The sequence below is a fragment of the Rhinopithecus bieti genome, unplaced genomic scaffold, assembly GCF_001698545.2.
Source record: "Rhinopithecus bieti isolate Rb0 unplaced genomic scaffold, ASM169854v2 scaffold_13451, whole genome shotgun sequence".
Taxonomy (NCBI): Eukaryota; Metazoa; Chordata; class Mammalia; order Primates; family Cercopithecidae; genus Rhinopithecus; species Rhinopithecus bieti.
In genome coordinates, this window is record NW_016807504.1 from 307,313 (window position 1) to 314,388 (window position 7,076).

At 34.3% G+C, this 7,076-nt stretch overlaps 1 protein-coding gene across 4 annotated transcripts in view; it reads left to right on the plus strand.

The window, feature by feature from the left end:
* Positions 1–7,076, plus strand: part of ROBO1 (roundabout guidance receptor 1) — a 417,122-nt gene that overhangs the window by 78,886 nt on the left and 331,160 nt on the right. The gene's annotated exons all lie outside the window — the stretch shown is intronic.

Here is a 7,076-nt window from a genome sequence, read left to right on the forward strand (position 1 = left end):
AATATCGAAAATCACTTTTTTTCTGTATTATTTCCTACTCTGCTTGTGTTTTTATCATCGTCAGAATTTTTTTAAAAGTTACAGACTTGAATAAAAGGACTGAATGCTTACTTTCTAGAGCTTCGTTTTCAAACACCTTTAGTTTTACCCCCGCATGATCAAGGTACTTTGAATGCACGAGGATGTAGACAGTTGTCTTTTCTAACCTGGCTTTTGTGTAGATATTTTAAAGTACTATTAGTTGGCAGTTAAGTTCTCTTTCTTAGCTAGACATTCCATTACCTTGAGAGGCCATTATGGGAAAAGCTTTCTAGCCTTAGTCAACAAATATACAATCATGGAGTTGAAACCCGCCATAAGATCATTATATCACTTTTACCGGCAAAGTATTAAAATACAGAGCCCCTGAATGTGTGGCTCATAAATTTTAGGATGATGGTCATCATTAGGTCTCCAAAATGTTTTTAAGCTCCCGAGAAAAAAGAACATTATAATTGACTGAATGCAATTTAATATATGTACTTTAAAAATACTTTAAGATATTATTTGGGAACAATTAATATACTTTTAAATGGGGAAATACATATATATATATAGAGAGAGAGTAAATATTTATCAAATATAGTTTGACATTAATAAGGATAGTTTTATAATAAGCATTCTTATTAGTGATAATAAATATTTGAAACCCTGGGCCAGGCGCAGTGGCTTATGCTTGTAATCCCAGCACTTTGGGAGACTGAGGCAGGCGGATTGCCTGAGGTCAGGAGTTTGAGACCAGCCTGGACAACATGGTGAAACACCGTCCCTACTAAAAATACAAAAATTAGCTGGGCATGATGGCACATGCCTATAATCCCAGCTACTCGGGAGGCTGAGGCAGGAGAATTGCTTGAACCCAGGAGGCAGAGGTTGCAGTGAGCCGAGATCACACTACCGCACTGCAGCCTGAGCGACAGAGTGAGACTCCATCTTAAAAAAAAAAAAAAAAAAAAAGCAAAACAAAACAAAAGAGAAACCCTGAAAAAAGTTGAGTAGTGTTTGCTTTGAATAATTTTATACTAGTTTAATTGCAGTTATTAAAAGCATGTTTTTAGCTGGATATGATGGCACACGCCTGTAATCCTAACAGTTTGGGAGCCCAAGACAGGGAATCACTTGAGGCCAGGACTTTGAGATCAACCTGGGAAACACAGCAAGACATCATTTCTGCAAAGAGTAAAAAAAAAAAAAAAAAAAATAGCTGGTCATGGTGGTGCATGTCTGTAGCCGCAGCTACTCTGGAGGCTGAGACAGGATTTCTTGGGTGCTGGAGATTTAGGCAGCTGTGAGTCATGATTGCCTCCCTGCCCTCCAGCCTGAGTGACAGAGTATAAACTTGTCTCAAAAAAAACAAAACAAAACCATATTTTCATTCGGGCAAATTGTATGATTTAGACACAAATTTATTGGAAAAATTAAATACTCTGTAGTTAAAAAGATTTTGTGTGTTTACAAAGTCTAGAAACTCTTATTTAGAAAAATCATGCTACAGTGCACTACAAATGGATATGCAGTAATTTCATTCACTGCATTTCAGTTATTTATTTTAGGTGATGGGCACTGCTAATTCACCATTTTGAAGACGTTTCAGTCCTAAAGCCAAAACTAGCTTTTTGTAGGTGACATAAACAGAGTAAAGGTGAGGGGAAAGCATGGGCTTTATTTGCTGTCAGTTAAGCCTGTAAAGTATTGTTATAGTTTGGGTTTTATTTTTTCCTGGAAAATAGTACTACCTAAAAAAATGTTTCCTCAGTTTAGGTAGCAGAAGTTCAGTGAGAACTATTCTTCCTTTCCCTAAGGCTCAGACACAGGAAGACAAAGACTGCGTCTAATTGCTTAGTGAAACTATCGCCCCAAGTAAAAACATTGAGGAAAAGTGTCTTCAGGCGACACAGGTTTCATAGCGCAGTTGTTGCTAATGCTTTGAAAAACATTTATATGTGTTTTATTTGCCTTTAAGCCAAGTTTTACAGCTGTGACAACAACTGTATTTCTTGGTTCCTAACAATTGTCGACCTCTCAAACATTGAAAAAAATTTAATATAGAATGCCATTTAAAACCTTTATTTTGCATAGAAATAATATTTTGTCTATTGTGCCTTTAATGTTTATTTAAGCTGAAGTAATGCACCAAAGTTATTCTATTTATGTTATTTGGGGGAGTATTTATTTTTATTTTCATTTATATCCCAATTATAACAACGGTAGACCTCAGTGCAGCTATTGGTTTATGTTTTGCTGCTGTTCTTTGCTGTGTAGTAAAAGCTATAAACCTTTTTCTCAAAAACAGTTTTGGTGCAGTTAAAGTTATCTCACACAATTATAAAGTCAAAACATTGGAATGCTAAGAAATGTGTAGTAGCTTTTATTTCTAATGTTTTCACTTGTAATTATTTGAAGTTTGATTTTATGAAACAATTTTTATGCACAAATGTGGTTTTAAAATTTATTTTCATTGATTATTTTCTTTGCAAACCAAGAATCACCTCTTGATGAGAATATGAAATTATTTAATTTAGAATACTTTGCTGTTTTTAAGACATAAAAATTCACTATTCGTCTATTTCAGTTTCAAACTCACCTTTCTAAGGTCTTACGAGTAGTATTTTCTTGCTTATTTTGGATTAGCTCTATTTAAAAGCTTATTAGGAAAATATTTTGTGAGTCTATTCTCCTGTACCCAATGTCACCAATGATTAATCTTAGAACTCCATGTTATGCCTGCCACAAATTGATAGTACAGATCTTTGACACAACTTCTATTTAATACGTAATTTGATCTTGGATAATTACACTGAAGTTTAAAGAAAGTTAATGTGAACCTTGACCCTCATGTTTTCCATTGTAGAACATGGCTCTCTACATCATCTGCTAAGCAGTGTACAGTTAGCATATGGCTATTTGTTTCCATTTAAGCTGTTTTCTCCTGAGGAAGAGAAATTCCCTCCAGACTAGGCAGACATCTGCTGGTTATCTTAGCAGCAAAACCATAGAAGAACTAATTTTCCTCAAAGTGTATATATGTTTTGTTAATTAATTAAAGATTATGTCTTCTTTAGATTTTACTAACTGGAGTGCTTTTTAATAGTAATTGCTTTGAAGTAAAATGTATGCATTTTGAAGGAATATTTTCTTGCTGCTTTCAATGTTATTTCATTGTTATTAGTAGTAAATTATGCTTCTTAAAGTGTCTTAGAATTCAGATTATACAGGTTTCCTTATGTGGGTAAAACGAGAGCGTGAACTGACCATGCATGCTGAGTAGCCACATGTTTACCTAGGTACGATAGAATGTATTTCCAAAATCCAGTCCATGGACGATGGAAGGATTACTCCTATGGGTCAAATGGTTCAGATGAGATGAAGTGGAGTGGAAATAGCATATGCTATTATAAAATACCGATTGATTGATTGATTGGTGTATGTGTCTGTGTCTATGTGTGAATCAGGAAGATTGAGGGAAGGAAAGATTTGTTCAATATCAAAGAGCAGATCGATGATAGCATGAAGACCGGAAATTGGGTCCTCCATTTTGAGCTGAGAATAGATGAGAATCCCTGACTTCTGAGATACCAGCACCACAGCTTATAACTAACTCTTGGCAAAAGTGGATGGTCTTTGGTGAGGGCAGAAAAGCCATACATAAATATATGTATGTGAAAACACACACACATATGTATATATCTTTACTTGATAGACTTTTTATGTTTGAAATTGAACTAGCTTTATATTGCATCTTTTAAAATATTCCTTGTTTCCTCTACTTTTGTCTTTTAAAATATGTACTATTTGAAAATGCTTTGATCAGATTCTAAAACATTTTATACATCTTATTTTATTTTCAGTATTCAAAGGAAGACTGTTAAAGGGTGGTTTAGTTTAACAGTTTTAAACACCATGTTACTTTTTTGTACACTTATACTCTAAAGTGTACTGACTCTTTATTCCAAAAGTGATTCATGATTAAATGAAATAACGCATGTAAAATATATAACACAGTTACTAGCACATGGTTATAATTCATAAGTCTCAATCGTTGTTGCTATTGTTTTCACTACTTTTTTCTTGTTACTTCCATTATCGTTAGACACTAGAGAACTGAAAGATTATTTAAACAGATCCTCTTATCTGAAAGGGACTTGGACAGTTCTGATTCCAAAAATGAGATCAGTTCTTACTTTATTTTGAATTTGAAAATATATTTGCTAAGATACTAAAATTTAAATAAAATGCTTGTTATTAAATTTCTTTAATTAATTTCTGATTAAGTAAAGAATATACTGAAAATAGTAAATTCCATCTTGAATTGAAATCAATCATGTGGAAAATTGACCCTTCGGATCCTCATTGGTGATGCAGGACATGCAAATAGTCTTGAGTCCACTCAGTATTGTTTCAGGAACAAATTTATTTTTATAACTTTTATATTCAAATTTTCTTTTTCAATTTATATTTGTCCAGTTAAGTAAAGAAGCAATACTGCTAAGTTCCATGATGTGATTGTATTAAAGACTTTTTTGCTATCACTCAGAATGTGTTCTTCTGTCATTGCGTGGCATAATAATATATTTGGGTTTTTATTAATATTTTATCATCTTTAATGACCAGAAAAAAAAATCAGAAAATCATGATATCTCACTGATGTCAGTAAGTAGCAAGTCCATCAGTCCACCTGTTGCATCCAAATATCAGGTTTAAATTGTTTCATAAGTGAGGTATAGGCACATTATCTCTTCAAGTAAATATTAGCATGAATTCTGTATTTGATGGGAAAAAAGCAGAAGTATTTGGATATACATTAAGAAAAAAGACACTTTTCATTTTCTTTTGAAAGCACATAAAATTCTCTTTATGTTTTTGGATTTTGCTTTCCAAAGAGTAGTTAATATGAAATATCAAAATAGAAACTTGTATTTCATAATCCATATAAGAGATTTCAGTGCCAATGGGCAGAAAGAGAAGATTTGAGTTTCAGTGGGCATTTCAGCAAAAAAGGACAGTTTGCTGACCATTTCAGTATGAGTGTTAGAGAAGATGGCTGTGTCAGAGAATGTAATATTCATTCTAGCAATAAATAACCTCAGGGTATAGTCTATCTTAAAACTATGTTTAGTTAAACAGATTATAGGCTCACATATCTGTTTAGTTAGCTTCTTATGCAAACTGTATTTTTTTCTGTTTAATCTCACAGAAGTATATATTAATCTTTAGCAACTTTCTAGAAAGATCTTAGAGTGGGAGTACTTTACACAAAGTAAAGTATTTTTTACTTTTTTAATTATCCATCACAGGTCCTTTTTTATTATCCATCACAGGTCCACGAAGATGATTTATAAGCTTACAAAATCATTTTATAAAATAGTATAAAATTATATTTTACATTCTGATTGCAGAAGTAATATATGCTAATGATAGAATACTTTTAAAATACATACATGCATTTGCAATCCCACTGTCCAGAGATAGATACTATTCAACTTTGGGTGCATATCTGTCTGGTCTTTTTTTCCTGCACGTTATGTACAGAACGATCCTATAAGCAGGTATTTCATGTGTATTTTCTTACTTTCTGTGGAAAGCTATTTACTGTTCAGTAATATTTACTCTTTTCTTAGATGGCCAACATACATTAGGTGTGTTGGGATACATAGTCAGCTATGTCATAAAGACTAAATGGAAAAGTTTGACTCTGTAGGTGGATGCTGCAGAACAGCTGCTGTCAATATCACTGTGTTCAGTAGTACTTGATACACTGTCCTGGAACAGATTCAGACTGGTAACCTTGGGGTTAAGGGTGACGTATTTTATTACCAGTCTCATGAGCTACCCCTTTTATTTTCTTGAAAAGTAGCCGATATTCATACATGCTGAAAAGTGCTAAGATGAGTATTTCAACACTAGTTGATACTTAGATATAAATCCCCTTGAGACGTCCAGAATATCAATTCAGTATTTTGTTATTTATGGGAAATTCTTGGCAGTGTCTCCTTGTATCAACAGTACTGCCTTTAAAAACTAATAAAATGAAAAGGTGCATCTGGTTATCTCTCAAGCCTTCTCATCAGATCACTCTTTTTAATCCTCCTGATTTGCTTAGTATTTAAATGCTAGAAATCGTTCTCATATTCATAGAATAACTTGAGAATCGTTTGTATTTAAAGCTTTTGCTTCACAAGTTTAATTTAAACCTTAGTATAATTAATTTTAATTAATACCTTATAGTTTAACTGAAGTTCTCACTACTTATCAGTTTAAACTTTTTTTATTTTTGAGACAGGGTCTCACTCTGTCACCCAGGATGGTGTGCGGTGGCACAATCACCGCTCACTGCAGACTCAACTTCCTGGGCTCAAGCGATCCTCCTACCTCAGACTTCTGAGTAGCTGGGACTACAAGTGTGCGCCACTACACCAGGCTATTTGTTTTGTTTTGTTTTGTTTTTATATTTTGTAGAGACGGGATCTCTCTGTATTGCCCAGGCTGGTCTCAAACTCCTGGTCTCAAGTGATCTCCTTTCCTTGGCCTCCCAAAGTGCTGTGATTGTAGGCACGAACCACTGTACCTGGACAATTTAAACCTTTTTAAATGTATACTTGCTGTACCTTGTTTTGTCAGGTTAGAATAAAACATGGTTAAATGTCCTCGGTGGATAAAAGTTCTTCCGTTGTTTTGATATGCAATATGGACATTGAAAATGTTGTTTTTGGCCGGGCGCAGTGGCTCATGCCTGTAATCCCAGCACTTTGGGAGGCCGAGGCAGGTGGATAACCTGAGGTTAAGAGTTCAAGACCAGCCTGACCAGACCATCATGGAGAAACTGCATCTCCACTAAAAATACAAAATTAGACGGGCATGGTGGTGCATGCCTGTAATCCCAGCTACTTGGGAGGCTGAGGCAGGAGAATCGTTTGAACCCGGGAGGTGGAGGTTGCTGTGAGCCGAGATTGTGCAATTGTACTCCAGCCGGGGCAACAAGAGTGAAACTCTCTCTCAAAAAAAAAAAAAAAAAAAAAAAAAAAAGAAGAAAAAAAAAT